At 42.2% G+C, this 18321-nt stretch overlaps 1 protein-coding gene across 1 annotated transcript in view; it reads right to left on the reverse strand.

Annotated features, from left to right (window-relative positions):
• The window catches only part of stag1a (STAG1 cohesin complex component a), a 40974-nt gene extending 24591 nt beyond the window's left edge, over window positions 1–16383 (reverse strand). Inside the window, exon 1 of the mRNA XM_076748346.1 lies at window positions 16213–16383. The gene's annotated coding sequence lies outside the window, so the exon portion shown is untranslated. The remainder of the gene's footprint in view (window positions 1–16212) is intronic.
• Between the last annotated feature and the right edge of the window lie 1938 nt (window positions 16384–18321).

Below are 18321 nucleotides of genomic sequence, written 5' to 3' on the forward strand. Positions count from 1 at the left end.
AAAATCACATCAAAAACTAATTTTTCTGCCTGCTTGCAACAGCTACAGTAGACTCAGGTCATACTGTATATTATAGCTTTCATGAGATAAACTGGCCAAGGTCGTATGCATCGTCCCTGCAAGACTCAGTGAGAAGCTTTGAGGTGCTACATAAATTAAAGCAGAAGCACTCGCAGGTGACTAGGCGCCCAGTGGCTGTAACTGCCATATGATGTACTTCTGCAATTAAATATCATAGTATAGTGCCTGTCATCGCAAACCACCTGGGGAAAACTGGTAAATCTGAGGACTTTTCTGTGCTACAGAAACTCTGGCGAGACGCCAACATCCAGTCAGCAGTTCGACTCTGAATAAGCCGCTGCTCAGTTTTAACATTCTGGGGCTGCAGGGCCGACGAGGTCCACGAAACGGTGTGATTAGTAAAACATGCCACCTTTAAATATTTCAGTCATCCCAGCCCCGTTCTGCTTGTCATACTGAGCACTGGCTACGTTTTTTTTTTTTTACTGAAAATGCTTCAGCCAGGAGTCCTGCTGCATCAGATAGGGTAGCGCTCATTCTACATGTTGGTATCTGATTGCAACAGAGCGCCGGTTCCACAGTTCAGATCTGCAAAATACATCAAAGGGGAAAAAAATCATGCGGGGCCCTATGAGTCCACAAAGGCAGAAAACACGGACAAAATCGCAGGACTCAAGTGAAAAATGCAGAATATTGTGGAAATTTTCCAAAATGTGCATATAATTTAGAAGCATCAGGGTTTCACAACCTTTAAAAGCATTTTTTTTTTTCCACAGCACAAAAATTAAAAGAGACTTCATGGCGCTCTAACAGTGGGACAAATACTGATAGAAGAGCGTGAGCCTCTTTCAAATGTGCGGAAAGAGACTGTAATACTCTCAGAGGGAACAAATTAGCGAGATAAAGACATTTTCACTAACTGCTTTTTATTGTTTAACGTTCAGTGATAACTGAGCCAGCTGACACGCACCCGGACATAATGACTAACCACACACAGATCATAGTGCGATTAAAGCCTTTATGGTTCACAGCACCCTAATTTCTCCAACTGCCTGATATTACATGATTTGTTGGGGGGTTTTTAAAGATTCCTGGCTTTTCTGCTGCATTTGTGATGGTGACAGCTGGAAAGAGACAGGAAAGGAAGGGGGGAAAGAAAGAGGGGATGACGTGCAGCAAAGGCCAAAAGACTCAGCCTTGATCCATGGTACAGTTTGGGTTAAAGGTGTGTGGCAGTCTGCAAGAAAAGCCTCATTTCGACTACAAAGTAAGAGAAGGAAATCGAAAGAGCAGAGTCTTTGTTCATGGTGATGAATATACACAGTGTTTAACACAAGTCCTATTAGGTGGAGTGGTGGGAGAAGGCTTGACTGACCTTTCTGGAGCATGTGTGTGAATTCAAACCACAGCATGAAACTAGAGAAAAAAAACCCCAACATCCTAAACGTGTTAATGGAGCAATGCTTTTTATAGCCAGAGCAGAGCCTTAATTTAATTATCACAGATTCAACAGTGGAAATGAAGCAAACTGACTGTGGGCAGAAAGGACTGGTTTACGTCAGGTTTCAAGTCTGAATGTACATTTGGTTTAGGCTCAAATGCCTTTCTGTCCACAACCCAAAAATATTCCATTCACTGTCACAGAGGAGTAAAGAAACCACAAAATATTCACATTTAAGAAGTTGGAATCAAAGAATTTTGATTTTGTTTGTCTTAAAAAATTACACAAACCATTCTTTTTCATTTTCAATTCAATTTAGCAGTTGACATCTAATCGATTAACTGTTGCAGCTCTAATATATTTAATGTTTGACCTCATCAACTTCACTGATTTTTGTATATATCTGCCTATTCTGAATTTGATGCAGCAACACGTTTCAAACAGGTTGGGACAGGAGCAACTAAAGACTGGGGAAGATGCGTAATGTTGTGTAATATTTTCTTGACTAAATTAAATGCTTTCAAAATCCTACTTTGCGTCTGACAGGAAGTGTGCAGAACACACATGATTTTTACATATGCACCATCAGTCCAACTGCATCTTGTAATGTATAGTACGCCATGCCTTGAGCCCTTTTCAGACATGGAATATGCTACATTGCTGGCTTCCTCTTCATAAAGTGATTGTGTCATCCACACACACACATCACTGTTCCCTCACAGGCCGCCTCACTGACTGAGAAAACATTATTTTGCAGTTAAAGCCGTAATGAATTAGTGCAGCGCCCGTTCAAAATGTGCTCGTTCAGAACAGGTCAATTGCTTGGCCTCCGCTGTTGCAGCTTTCTTGAAAACCACTCAACTGACTGCGTAGGTTTATCAAAACTTTAACATTAAAAATCAAATCAGCTGATGCCTCATTTGATGTTATTTCGCAGTGAATTCTGCCGCCTCTTTTAAAATAGCCGACAGTACTCAAGCATCATATGACAGGGCGTTAATTTGTTCCCATTTGCTGTACGTAAAGCGTCTGTGTGTTTGCGTGGATAAACCTGTAGATACATCGACAGACTGCTGGTCTGATTATTATTGTGAGAGGGTTTTTAACCTCTGCTACTCCAGTTACTCCACCATGAGCAGAAAACTGTAGATCGATAGGGAAGATCGATCTCCTCAACTCCTTAAAATTGGCCCTTTTCACTGTGTTTTCTGGTTTATTCCACTGCTTTTATAGATAAGAGACAATTGAGATAATACCGTTATTACAGTCATTTTACAAAGCGGCACAAGACGTGCTTTTCATCTCTCTCTGCATGCTTTACCTTGTGCTGCTGCAGGATTTACGTTCATCTAACTGCATTCAGTTCTGACTTGTGCCATGTGGACAGTGTAGTAAGACTGCCATCGTGACTTCTATATGAATGTGGCCAGGATGTTTTTTTTAGACATGAGACAAACATGTTAAATTGCCATCAAAATAATGTCCAGGGGTGCATGTCTGAAACAGGCTTTGAGCTCATACCCCTTTGTGCTCACTGGCCACTGTCAATGTGTGGACAACAACTGGAAAACTGCTTCAGATCAGTAAGCACAAAGCATTCCAGGCAGAGACAGAGAAGCAACCAGGTAAGAAATATCGAGGCAGATGTGACACAAACAGGTATAGATACACTGAAAGATCAGACAACCTGTGAAAAAGGAGCAGAAGCAGAAGATGACAACAGCAGGGAGTAACCTGCATGATCTGTATGCTGCACCAATAACCAACTACAAACAGGAAGTTCTCCTGTGCAATTCAGCAGACCAAAGGCATATGTCACACACTAGAAATACCTTTAATTCATACGCACTTCTCAACCTAAACTGCATGACGCCTTGCATACTTTCTCACCAAGGCTCTCTGAGGTTGCAGAAATTAAGTGCTGTCAACTGCAGACAGGCAGAGCTCCAGCTTGGTCTGGCGATGCATTCAATCTCGCACCTGCCAGCTCAAATTAAAATGGTAATAAAGCGATGTTAAAGCCTTCACAACCCAGGGCAAATAATTGAAAAACGTGTCCTTCACTTCTGCTTAATTCAAAAACATGCAGTTAAAGCTGGTACAAGGCAAACATAAGGTAATGGCTACTACTGTCAATCATCCATACTGCTTTTAAATTATATGGTATGCACTCAGTGTTTCTCATTAAGGGTGCCTCAGTAAATGTCACATTAAAGACAGTACTGAAATGTCCGTGCTGCCACAAATGCATTCTGCTCTCTGCTCATCCCTGGAAAATATGTAACACTCAATGTGTTTACAGCCGGACGTGTGAAGCTGGAAGCGGAGAGCGTGCCATCACTGATCTTCAGGCATTTAAAGAGTGAAAAACAAGAATGTACATCACTTACAAGGCCGAGAAACATGTGAAGACACAAAGTCACAGCAGTTGGGCAGCAGTTGATATGGCTAACCTGCTAGCAAACAGTAGCTTCTTTACAAAGCGAGCATATAGCAGAGCAACATTTGTATTTGTTTGGCGTTGTGTTTGCTTGCCACCTAGCAAATGTTAAGTCCAATTTTAACTCTCATTTTAGCTGTTTTTGGTCTCCATAAACTCCTCAGGGAAATATCTGGCTACTTAGCTACTAAATGCTGCACTATATTCAGCATCCAGTTGCTGACTTTCTGTCTTTCTGCCCTTTGGTGCTGAGCAAGTAGCGTATAGTGGGTTTTTCAATGAAAACAGCTGTCTGCTGCAGCCAAAAACACTGCTATGAGAATTAGATCATGGTACTTAAAAAACGTCCATTTGGACCCCTTGTCCAAGCAATTATCAAGAAAGTAAGATTAAACGACAGATAAAATAATCGTTTGCAGCCCTGGTGAATATACCAAGTCAATTTCTTCTTGTGATGAACCGAAGCGTGAAACCACCTGGAATCTCAAGCCGAAGTGAAAACAAACCGCAGGACGGTCATAAAACCCTGAACTGCTACAAAGAAAGAATAAAAATAATCAGCAAGCGGTCATGCTTCTGAAACCTCGCACAATGAAGGCCGACCAGAGCCTGACTTGAGAGCTTGAACCACGGTCGGTCCCTCTGGGCCACTGCTACGAGCTGAACCACCAAGACAATAATTGCACTTTATCATGCTGCCAGCCTTCATACATAGGGAGACCAAAGAGCCTTGGCCTTATAATGTGGAACAGCCTTGAGGCCAACTGTGGCCGTCTGGTTTAACCAGATTATGATTATGTCACACGGGAGATTACCCATCCGACACAGAGAGTCACGGACTCAGACACATCGTCATGTTCCTGCACGCACACACACACACACACACACATGCACGCACACACACAAGCAATGCACAGCCATCTGTTATTGCCACAAACTACTGTATGCTCATTCTCTGCAGCACACAAAGCCTGATCTTAGCAAAGAGGAGGGGAGGGGAAGGATGCTCTGTGAACTGCACAAACTGATAAGATCTCTGCTGAAAAATAGATTTTTTTTCCCCTCCAATCTCCTGAGAACTACCTCTGTGAATAAAGGATAAATAGATCATAAGAGGGAAAAAAAAAGTGCAAGGCTATGGAACGACATAAAAGAGACAGAAGAGGCAACGGATGTCCCCCCCCCACCCCTCTCTGTGCAATGGCTGCCTGCTTGGCTGCAGCTGACGCAAAATGGAGCCGCAAGAGCAAGGAGGGACGGGGGGTGGGGGGGGGGGGGTATGGAGAGTGAAGGGGCAAATGGGAGGAGGGGTAAGGTGGGGAAAGAGAGGGAGAAAGTGTGACAGCAGCACAGAGGGGAAGAGCAGCAGGAGAGAGTGTCGAGCAGAAAAAGAGAAACAGACTCATTTGTTCTTCTCTCATCTGTCTGGGCTCCCTCTCTCACCTTGGCCCTGATTCTGAGTCTGCCTCGCATTCACTTCTAATAGAGGGGGAGAGGGGGGGGGGGGGGGGGGGGCTACGAACACACACTCATAAACACACACACAGACTCACACACAGACTCACACACAGCCCTCGCGGAGGCCATTAGTCCTCACACCCATTATTACTTCCAAATGATCTAGCGGCACGTCGAAGATTTCACAGGAGCGGGAGAAGCCTGCTAATCTGAGCCGGCAGACGTCAAAGCAGAGAAAAATAAATGAAATGAAAATGCTGTTAGCGAGCTCTGAATGAACCAGATGGCTGATTTAAAACAATGCTTCAAGGAGGTCGACTATGTAAATCCCCGGCAGGTGTGTGACACAAAGAGCAGGAGAAGGAGCAAAGACAGCAGCAACATGTTGGATTCACAGCCGTAATGTCTTCAGATGAACGTCTCTTCACGCTGAGGGACACGCAACAGTTTTGCCTGCTATCTGAGCGCTTCAGACACAACAAAGAGATAAAGAGAGACATTACATTAATAAATCATGGACAGTTTGACCTAGAGCTGAAGGATAAGGAAATTTAATTAGTCGATCGACATGAAATCAGCAGGCGCATATTCTGATCAGTGATTAATCGTTTGAGTCATTTCTAAATTGAATATCTTTGGGTTTGTTAGTTCAAAACTAGCTGTTTGAACATGTCGCCTTGGGCTTTTTTCCACAATTTTACAAACTTAGTGATTAATCTAGTTCATTAATCCTAATAATAAGCACGTTAACAGTATGAAACGGTATTGAAATTATTGTTAGCTGCAGCCCTACAGCTTGCACCATTGAGACCTTGGCAGTTTTTTGGGGGTTGACAGGCCTGGCTGGGCTACGAGCACAGAGAGTCGAGCAGGAGAGACCAATCAGTCAATCCCGAGCAGAAAATTAGTATGTACTGCAGGTAAATCATGACTGCAGATGAGCGATGTGAATCACGATAAGATGCTATCATAACACCGTGTCCATGATAAAGATGCAACACTTAGTTGAGGGACAGAAATCCCACAATGATCCTGATCATCGATTAATTGTTAATCAAACAAGAATAGTCTTAAATGTGAAGATTTGCTGCATGTCCGTGTTTTATATTCAATAACTTTTAGTTTCAGACTGCTGGTCAGACAAAACAAGACATTTCAAGGTGTCCCCACGTCTCCTCGGGGCAATTTATTTGACATTTCATAGGCTTCATGCATGATGATTTTTAGATGCAATCCTAGTCTACAGTATCAGTGGTACCATGATGAACATGCACTCATCATCTATGAGAGAGGAAGGAACTGGTCATTGAATGTTTTGACTTTATCTACTACAAATCTGACAAAAACTGCACAGATGACTAAATGTATCACATTAGTCAATTAGTAATTATGTCTGGACACTCTTGGTGTAGATCAGACACTGTGCACAAGGCCAGCATCTGCAACTGTCAACTGCTACTGGAAGCTGTTTGCAGCAGGTTTGTCTGCTACTGTGTCAGACTGTTTGGTTTACACTTGGACAATGCTGGCAGGATAATATGCAGTCAGTGAGTCAGTGGGGAATAAGGAAGGAGGTTTACGGGTAAATAATCTGTTGGAGTCAGCCAGTATGGGCAGGGAAACCCCTTAATCCTCTGTACACAGGCTGAAAGAGCAGATGGGGTCTGACTGATGCAAAGTAGTGATGTCTCAGGGCAGTGCTGTGAGGAAATCCAGCCACTGGCATGAGACCTCAAAGGGATTCATCTTAAATCCACGGAAATGTGTACACTAGACAACACAGTTTTGATGGCACAGTCCCAAAATCAAACCAACTTTCGAGCCTTGAGTCCCTTTTTCTTCTCTAAATTACTTTCCCAGACCTCAGCTCCTCTGCAGAGACTCATGTGACCAGGTTTCACGACGTCTGTCTGCAATACCAATGAAAATGTGTATTTAACTGTAACATTACAGTTTCCAGACCTGTGAGAAAACTCTGCCTTGAAGCTCACTTTGCTGAAATTTCCATTCTTCTTGCAACCACTTCATTTCCACTCTGTGCAACCACAGAACTGGCTTGGCACAGACCAGTGAATCAATATTAAATAAGAGTGTGTACAAATAACACTGACCGCTGAGACACACACTGCCACAGCTGATGCTGAGGAGGTGGTATTCGCTGGTGCTTGAAGCTGCTTGTTAACCTCGCCTGTATAAATGACACATGGAGGATTTGCGGGTCTGGTCCGTTGCCAAATTTAGATCTGGCTGCTCTGACAAACGTAAATGCAAAGTCCAAAGACAAAACCCTCCAAAACTCAAGGTGAGAACTTGACTTAGCCCCTGAAACATCATGTTTGTATGCAGCGTGCAACGTGTCAAACTGTCTTTGAATGCGGAGGCACTCGTCAATGACCCACAGAGAGATCAATAGTGTATCATAACCTCGCTTTTCCATTTATATATACACATATTTATTAAGGACTGTTCTCCCCTAGGATTACAGACACAACTCACATATCTCAATCAATGTTTATGCAAATCCAGGACTTTCTCTTCATGACCATGCTGCTGGCCAGAGCTCCAAAATAAATTCTTTCCACCCAGGAATTAGGAAACTGACAAATGAACAGTATTTGGTGAGCTGGCGTTCGGTTTTCATGCTGGAACAGCCTGCCAGATGCTCTGAGAGCAGCTCTTTAACTTGTATTCATGCTTCGTATTCCCTCTTTTCCGTCTTATTTGTTACTTTTACCTATTTTACTATTTTATTTTTATCACTATATGTGATGTGTGCAGTAAACTCATATTACTTTGCAGTTTAGCGCTTGGAAAGACACTAACCTGTATTAAAGGTGCTATACAAATATAGTTTGATTGACTGAATATGCTACTTCAGACGTCAGTGATAACCAAAATGCATTAACACCCCTCCCATTTGAGCATAGATAAGGATTATATTAACATTTAATAATGCACTATAATGGAGTTCTATAGTATTTATCAGCAAGCGTAGCTCCTATAAAGACTCTGCATCCTTGGACGATTGGTAAAATATGGCTGGGCTCATCGCTGATTGTTTTGTTTTGGGCAACTTCTGTCGTTTTACTTTGGTAATTTGGTTAACGCCTCCAAAGAACGAGTTTAATAACAAAAACAGGTACATGAATATTTCCTTATTGAGGTTTTTGTGAGTTTATTTTATTTGAATATAGCAAACTCAACGCTCGCACACATCTCCAACTGAAGCTGAGGGGGTTGGGGGGTGTGAATAGGTCCATAATGTTCGAATATATCTGCAATATCTGGAACATTTTAACATATCCTCCAAAACCCAACTACAGCTGTGTTTTACCATATTATCATTCATGATTCATTCAGACACCAGCTCCACTCGTGGATGCCATAAAGACATTAATAAACATTTTCAACCACGTTATGTGTTCTGAACCATCATCTTATAAATGCTGAATATTGACATTTTTATGCTCAATGTCTGTAATCTTGTGCATTTCTTACTGCATTAAAAGTATTACACTGAACATCATGTACACAGACTTGCGTCTCCACACAAAGGCTCCCTGTTCGCACCACCTTAAACTCTACCCAGCGTTCAGTGTGAGTGAAGCACTGGTGGCAGCCTTTTCTTTGAGCCATCTGTCTGAGGCTCAGTCTTTAATAAGGTGTTCCAGTCTACAAAGCTCCACTTTACAGCGCTGATGTAAAAATGAACTGCTGTCAGTCTCAACAGAGCAGGCAATCCAAACACAGGCGGGCGCAACACTTCCTCGCCGTCCTAGCAGCAGAAGGCAGATGAGACAAACCAAAACATCCATCTAAACATCCTGTTTCAAAGTGGGGAACTAGACTTTTTTCCCTATGAAAGCCAAAATACTTCATTGTCAATCATTTCACCATCTGATGTGATTTATTTTATGTCATCAAATATTAGCTGATGAATATTTCTGCACTACCTGTTTTCACCTTCACATTTCTGACGCTCCTGGGCTAACAGTAGCTCTGATTTCACCCTTTCATATACACTGAACTGTAATGGGAAACAAACCACTGCTTTGGTATTTTAATTGGATGTTTTTCAAGTGATGGAAATGTTTCACGGATTATGCTGCCGATGAGAGGAAAGTTTGTGCTTGAACGAGATCAAAAGACACCGAATTAACACATTATCGTGTTCGCACCATTCAAAATTACAGCAATTATAATGTTTATTTTTGTGTTGTGTTACCATGGAGTTGGAGGCTGCTGTGAGTGCACAGACAACGGTGGAGAAAATACATGTACCTAAACACAAGTAGCAAAACTCCACTGATAAGCTACTTACTGCAATAACTGTAAAAGTCCAAAATTTTGTCTAAAAATACTCTGCTGTGAGTAGTAACTTGTGGCTGACGTGGGTTTTCCACAAAAAAAAGATGAATTATCTGGTTTAAAATTCTTAAATTACATTTAGTCCTCTGTTTCTCCTTCGCTGAAAACCCCAGACTCTATGAATATGCAAATACTTTTCACTTCAGAACTACCGCTGCAGTTTAACCTCCAACAGCACCTCGTTTATGAGCATAGGTTGCAGCTTTTGAATAATATCAGGAACCTAACCGGACAATCGTGACATTTCCACATTTGCTGCACTTACATGCTGTTGAGCATCTTGCAGCTGAGCAGCTAATGAGCCATCTAGCCTGCGAACTGACAGTGGTTAAGACTAATTAGTTAAGACTTTAGCAGGAGAGCTAATGTGGCTTGTTGTTCAGAGTCTGTGTAGCTGCTGTCTGGCTCACTGTGACTGTCTAATCTGCCTATGATAGAACGCTGATGCTGCTGCTGTCGGCAAGATTTCACTGGCTGTACTGAAATAAAAGGTCTCCATCTATGTAGACAGAGAGCTAAATTCATCCTGAATGGATGCAAACCTATGAGATGAGATATGTATGCTGTAGCAGACAAAATAAAATGCAATTCAAGTTGGACTTGAAGTGTTACTTTACATCTTCACATCTATTAAGAGAGATCAGAGTGAAGCTGGCTAACGCACAGATTTTCAAGGTCAGGGGAGTTAGATCAGCCAAAGTAGGAGGATTTGTTCAAAGAAAAAACAACTTAAATCAGACTCAGTATTGAAGTTTGCAATATTATACATGAAAAGAAGCTGTACAAGAAACCAAGAATCCACTTATGAAGCTAACTGCAAGTATTTCAGTCAAAGGATGGGTTTTTTTTTTTTAATATGGACTTAAAAAGAAACAAGCTGACGTCAGAAAGTGAGGCCTTGGTATTGTTTTCCCATCTTTGACTCTTTATACATCTAGTAATAGCCAGTGCCAGCTGGTAGCTTGCCTGCATCAGCAAACACACTTGTGCTTTAGCTGCAGGTAAAAGCAGCTTGCTCAGCCTAGCAACCACTGAGCCATGGAGGAACACCAGGGAGACATCACACACCTCTGAAACACACACGCACACATATCCACACATGACATGACGCACCTCATCTCATTACTGCTCAACCTGACAGCTGAATGGGATTACCTTAACAAACACCCCCCTGACTACAGAGTCTACCTCTCTTATGGCGCTGAAATAGAGCCGGCTGTCATCTGGTTATCTGACCCGTCATTATGTCAACACTGCATTACTGCGCTGTCAGACAATACAACAATTTCCTTCCCGATCGGCCCAGCAAAGTTGACTTAGTGGTGCTTTGCATTATTACACCACTGGTAGTGTGGTTAAAGACGAGCTGCGGCCATCTGCACAGCACAGCATTATCGCTTTGAATACAAGCCAGAAATCCATGTAATGCATTTTGATGTGTGCGTAAACATCTACAGGGGAAACCTTCCCAGCCAGTGCGCACGCTGTGGTCACCAGCTGCTTCTGTAACCTTGTTGTCCTTTTTTGAGTTACGGAGGGCTTGATAACTGTACTTAAATGCAGCTTTTTTTATATATATATGCGTCCACCCTGTGCATGAGCACTGACAGACTAATCGAGGCGATCACTACGACAGATAAGCACTTGTGTATGAACAATTAATGCCATATGTTGCCAAAGATCACACCCACAAATAGGCACTTAATGAAATGCATTTCTTGGCCAGAAGCTCTTTACATTTTGGCATTGACGATGGCAATCTGCGGCGCATAACATTTCCAAACAATCAATATTTAACTTAATGGTGCTTGAGTTTTCTGTGTAATGGCTTTAAAAAGGTCAGCGCAAATAGGTGACATCGCTCTAATGTCTGTGTAATGAGGCTATGGATGTGAAGCCAATGAATCTACAAATTCTGTTGAGGCAATAAGTGTGAAAACATACAGAAACTATTAAGTTAACCCACAGAAACCTGCTGCTGTTAAAGATATTACCATTATTAATGGCAGCAATTCAATCTGTCCAGCTTCTGCATGTGCAAGTTAGGCTTGGTGTTCAAAAAGAAGTTGGCATTTTCATTCATTTTTTATATAATCCATCTAATAAGATTTTTCATTTTGCCTATGATGCTGCTTCTCTACAACTAGGGATGAATATAAAAGGAGAAAATGCTCCGAACTCCTGCTGCCTGGACCTCATTTCAGTTGCTTAAAGTTAAGAAAACAAATTCATCTTGGCTTTAAAGCTATCTTACTGCTGACTTGACCTGAGCTGCTCTGCACACACACAAAAAAAAGAAAAAAGTGACAGACAACAGTAACGCAGCTAATTACATAACAGGAAACCACACAACAAGGAACGCCTCAAACCAGCCAGGGGTGACAAAACTATTTTAGAAAGCTTCACACAGGTGTGTTTTCACATTGACATGAGCAGACTTCAGGGCTTATAATACTCACACTCATGTAGCACCATCACATCAGTTAGAAAATAAGCTGTAAAATGCATATGCTTGTGTCATTCTAGCATACAATGTATGCACCATCACCATCAAAGCACTGAATTACAGAGAGACCTCTGGGCTTCCTGTTATGTTAAATGCTTCTATAACACTGAACCAATGCACCTAAGTATTGTATATAAGCCTTTTTGTATTATTATCACACATAATTATGAAGAAAACTGTATCATATTGAGTGCAACTATCTAAAATCGGTGTGCTTCTTCTCAGTCACTGGTTAAAGATGTGTTGTATGATGGCAGCAATAATAGGTTTTTCTTTGACATTCCTCTGACTGTGCTAAAAAGCGCCAAAGGCTGGACAATAGGAGCAGGAAGTACTGTTCTTTCTATAGCCAACATCTTGAATTGAGGTCACCGTGTAATAGGCTCTGACAAATGTCAAACCCGTTACACACACTACTCAGCTGTGTCATTATAAGCATATGGCTCGCACAAAAAGTGCACTGCAGTTGAGTGGTGGGAGCCTCTGGCTTGGTAACTATTATGTGGCTCAACTCATTAGAAGGAAGCCAGGCCTGCTCCATTCAATTTGATTCATTGTCTTTAACAATACTCGGTAATAACTGTTAATAATTTTTCTACATTTGAGGCGTCTACTGAGGTTTTCAAATGAAGCTTTGTCATATCTTATGACGTCATACAAATAAAAACAATGCTCAGTTTGAATAAAGTGATTCATCAGATTAAATGAGATTCTTTTCTTATGAAATCAGCTTTGTTTAATGACTATAACTTGTCAGATTCATCATCATAAACGCAAGCAGGCTGCAGGCTAATCCAATAAAGGCAGAAAATAATGATGAAACAGTAAAGAAATGGCAATAATGCAGACACCTAATATCTTGTTTTGGTAACAACGGAAGTAATTTACTTGAATAGCGTTAGACCTGAAAGAGATTTTTCTTTCTGTGTAAATGTAATTATGCTGCCGTTAGATTGCTGCTGGACCGCCACGTTAACACAGGCGCCTGCCTCCCTTTGTGTGCAGCAAGAGGGAGAGCAGGCACTTTTTTAACTGCGGTGAAAATGTTGTTTTTGAACGGCTAAATGCCAACAAGCGTGGATTCAAGCATTCAATTTCATGACATAAAAAGATGTTGTGAACTTTGGAAATGACTGAATGCTTTTTCAACAGATTTTGACTTCTGGACTTCACAGCGCTCTGGAGTTATTGGAAATTGGATCACACGAGTCAGAAACAATCTTACATGACCACCACTGGAATCTAAAACTGCAAAAAGTGCAATGTTAATAATATTAGTGCAGCCTCATCTTTATCTGCAACTGTGCAGGAATACCGGCTTTAAACAGAATGAATACAAGTAAAATAATAATAATAAAAAAGCCTGCAGCAGTGAAATGTTGATTTAAAATGTTAACTTTATGAACGAAGCTCTAGAGCTTCGAACTCCATTTTCTTTGTGGCATATGTACAAGCCATTTGCTTTTCTTAACAGCAGCTGCCTGAACCAATTCTCTTCAAAACAAATACCCATTACATATTCCCTACAACCCACTATTACCATTTACACGACAACAACAAACTCCAGTATGTGTATATACAACTGATAACAACCATTATGGGGATCTGTCTTTTATAGGCCAGGGCAAAGAGCCAAGCAATTCAAGGGAAAGAGGAAGGAGGAGGGATTAGTCACTATTTCTGTTAACCCTCAATGTTATCTAAAGGTTTATACAATGACATGCTCTTCACATCAGACACTGAATGTCAGCTTCAAACAGTTCCATTCCCAAATCAGAGGCAATGACAGGCAGGTGTTCGACTGAATATTTATCACGTTCTTCCACAATCTGAAATGAAAACTGTGTGGATGTTCTGAGGCGCTGTGCTTTTAATCTTCAGGGATAAAAGCCAGTTATGATTATGTTGTTTTATCAAGCCAAAGCACAGAGCACTACTCTTATTGCTGATACGTCTAAACCAACAATTTAGGAGCCAAATAATGTGTGTATTCCTTAATGGTCGCTGTCTATAATACAAGTGTAATGGTGTGTTTTAGTGAGTCCAAGCACTACAGCAACAGACAACAGCCCATGTGTGTTCTTTGCTGAAAAAGTAAAAAACCTCTGCGGTGTAATCTGATTACTACTTGCTCTAGAGATCAAAACATGAGGCCTGCTGCACATGGAAGAGGAGCAAAGGTCACAGTGTGTGTTGTGTGTGGGAGGGGAGGACCTCAAAATTATAAGTATCACACCAAAGGATCCTGATGACGCAATGAAAGAGCTCCCAGGATGTTTTCAGCCATTCAACAGTTTCGACTTACATTCACTTCCACTTCCCGCAGGCTGGGAAATATGATCATTTCAAATGAAAGACAGTATAAATGTATCAACCCTCAAACATTTTGCCATACCGTTTAGTCCATGGTAGCTATTTTCCCTTCAACAGCTCATTAAGTCATCAGTTAGGTATTTAAATTATCAAAAACTGACATTTATTTCCTCAAGTGATGAAGCAAAGAATATCTTTATCGTGATATTATATCGTGATATCAGTTCCATATATCATGACTCTGCTAAGCAACTATTTCATGCCATACAATCATAGAAAGATTACATTTCACATGCACATTCAGAATGTGGATATGGAGATGTTTGCTACCAATAATTGTACCTTGCAGACGACACTCATTCATATTATATTTTCATCTGCCTGCCATTCATTTGAAAAAAATAAATGTCAAAAACAGCACGAAAACTGTATCCAGAGAGCAGCGCTGTGTACGAGGGGCATCATTTATCTCATCAAAATATACAAATGCGGTATTACACTGTTTGACATGTACTGCTCAACTTGTTCTGCAGGATAAGTGAAATATGGCTTGTGCAGTAAGGGGTGGAAACACTGAGCCATAATGGAAGACAAGTTGGCAGGCAAGCCGGTCCCAGATAGCAATCCAAGACAGCTTGGATGAGAAAAAAATCACATGGCTGACTGTAAACAAAGCAGTTATGCAACAATCTGAGATTTATGCAGGCTGCCAGCAGGCACTCTGACCCACTGTGAACTATCCCTAGCTGCACTGCACAGGGTGAGCCGCACACAGGTCAGCGTGGGAGGGGAGGGACGGCCAGTGGAGCCCATTCAGACCTGAGGGGACGGCTGGTGGAACCCATCCCCCCTAATGTGACTCATGTTTCCCCGCTCAGTGTTGCCTGCTTCCCGCACAGAAGGGGGCGGGAAGGGGAGAGAAGCGCCATAATAATGTTGTGAAACATGCGCGAGTCCAGCCTGCAAACACTACATTTAAGAGCAATCACGTGCTGTCATTCATTAAAAAAAAGCAACATGTTTATCAGCCGCGTGGAAAGTCACCACTACTCTGAAAACTTGAAGGCAGGAAGGGAGCTGGGATGCTGAGGTTGACACAAGGGGGGAAAAAAAAGTACCAACAAGGAAAAACGTTCATATCTCACATTGTTCACATCTGAGTATGCAAAAAGCAAAACTGCCAGAGGTCGGTGACAACTAAGTCACCGACAACGTGGCGTTGATGACAAACCAAAGCACCGCACGGCAGGAGGGCAATACTGTAACGTACAATCATAATACGGCTGAGCAAATGAGGGAAGGTGATGCTCTGAATCCTGCCTGTAAAGAGCACGAAAGCACGTCACACCGCATGGCTCTTTATTTGTTGACAAGCCAAACTCCAGCGCCGGGTGGAAATTGGTGGCAAAACAGGCCGGCGCTGCGGCAACCACTTGCCCCTCTAGCAAGTTGTCTTGCCGAAATTTTGGGGGCTAGCTCGCAAGCTAACGGCTCTGCTAGGCTATAATGTAACTGAGGAAGAGAGAGAAAGCACATTCACCTCCGTTAGCCGCTAACGCCCATCCCCCAACCAACCAGTCTTCCCTGTCTGTGTCCACCATCTTTAATCTGTGCTCCGTCTCCCTTCCCACCGCACAAAACACGACAAAAACACAAGACACTCACCTTTAGCGACCATCCCCGAATCGATTATCGCCTTCCGAAATAATAAATCGATTTTCGTTTTAATATTGTGCGTATTTTAATATTGAAAATTGGCCGTGCGAGCGGAACCGCGCCTTGAGAGAAGAGCAGCAATCCTAAACCGCCATCTGGTGGTATTTTCCTCTCTGTGATGCAGCGGGAGCGGCGCAGCCTCAGACCGAGACACAGCTGCCCCCTGGCGGACACACCGGGCCGCGGCGGACACGCGCCTCCGGGAGGGCGAGCATGGGAAGGGAGGGACCGCAAGACCCCGCCAACACAACACTCACGGGGACGCGCACTGGAGCACAGAGACTCCCCTTTTTCTCTTAGTTCAATGATTAATTTGACAAAACTGTCTAATTAAATTACCACATATAAAGCACTCTATAAAGGGCGGGAATCCCCCAAGACAACTCACAGATATTAATGATTTGTTTGTAAACACACATTACAGCAAGATATTAATATTTACAACGACCATGATTATAAAAACATCACAGGATCACTGATGAATATCATAGGAGATATACTGATATAATACGATGGAGCCCATGTGACTTAAATAATGATAACTGTCAATTTTCATCATTTACTGTATGAAATGCCAAAAAGTAGTGAAAAACACCTGTCACGTTTCCCCAGAGCCCAACATGTGGTCTTCAAATGTCTTGTTTTGTCTGACCAACAATACAAAACCCAGAGAAATGTAATTTACCGTCATCTGTGACAAAGAAAAGCAGCAAGGCATCACACAGGAGGAGCTGGAACCAGTAAACGTTTGGTATTTTTGCTTGAAAATGACTGAAACGATGTATTATTCATCAAAAGAGTTGCAGATTAATTTTTAATTTGCGATCGGGTAATCCTTCCAGCTAAATGCGCTGCGGAGCACATGTGTGCACCAAGACATTAAGGGGGATGTTTCCAAAATTGAGCAAAACAGCACCAAAATCACCCAGCTTGAAAAGCACACGTCGGCGCATTAATGACCTTTGACCTGGGGTTACGTTTGACGCCTTCTCCACTTCTGTCTCTGTGTTTTTCCACCTCTGCCTCTCCACCTCAGATGGAGAGAGAGAAAGGAGAGGGTGTGCCAGCGGCTTAACTTCTATGCCATTTGTCTCCGCGAGGTCTTTTTGCTGGAATTGGATGAACGTAAACCCAATTACAGAGCCTGGATGCGTGCACATCGCTCACTCCTGCTCACTATGGCCTGATACTGCCACAAAGGCAGAGATGGAGACTTCACTTAATTATATTAGTCCCATTTGAGAGTCATTAAGTGGATATCAAACACCTGCATTACGTATATATGTGTGAGTGTGTGTGCGCGCCTGAGACAAATAGAGAGGATTTTTTTTTTTTTTAAACCCTAGCAATACATGAGGCAGTGTCTCACACACACAAACACACAAATACACACGCAAATGCAGTGTTTCATTTGACGGACGCCCTGTTGTTTGCCATAGCAACAGCACGTCTTCCTCATAAAAGCTGCAGCCAGATCCACCCCTCAGGGTTATTTCACAAACACAAACACACACACTCTCTCTCTCACACACACACATATTCAGACATTATTATTGTCTCATGGTTGGTGTGGCGAGGCATTCCACAGGTGCCAAATGCACTGAAAAGAGTGAAAAGCACTAATGAAGCCGCCCTTTTCGTAATTCCTTTGAAATAATCCTCCGTGAAACATTTTGTCACATTATGTGTGCGCTCTGACAAACCGAATGGGAAAAAAAAGATGTAAAACCTTCATTGTTTATGTTATTTCCAATAACCCTACACATGAATGAATTAACATTTAAAGTCTGTCAGTGTGTGAACGATATATGAATATAATAATCATCATTTTTTGTGTAGTTCCACACGAGCGCCTCGCTGAAGGCCACTTCAGGGAACGCCTCATCTGCGTCTCCTCAGCTGTTCGGGAGACCCAAACCAGTGGAATGACTCACATGTGTGTTGATAAAGAAAATCTTCTCTCATTCCCCTGTTTTACCGAGAGGTCAAAGGTCAGCTGCAGAAAAGCACCAATGCAGGTATTCAGTGTTTTTGATCCCTGAGCGCTTCAGCAGGTCT

The sequence above is a fragment of the Chaetodon auriga genome, chromosome 14 (assembly GCF_051107435.1).
Source record: "Chaetodon auriga isolate fChaAug3 chromosome 14, fChaAug3.hap1, whole genome shotgun sequence".
Classification (NCBI taxonomy): domain Eukaryota; kingdom Metazoa; phylum Chordata; class Actinopteri; order Chaetodontiformes; family Chaetodontidae; genus Chaetodon; species Chaetodon auriga.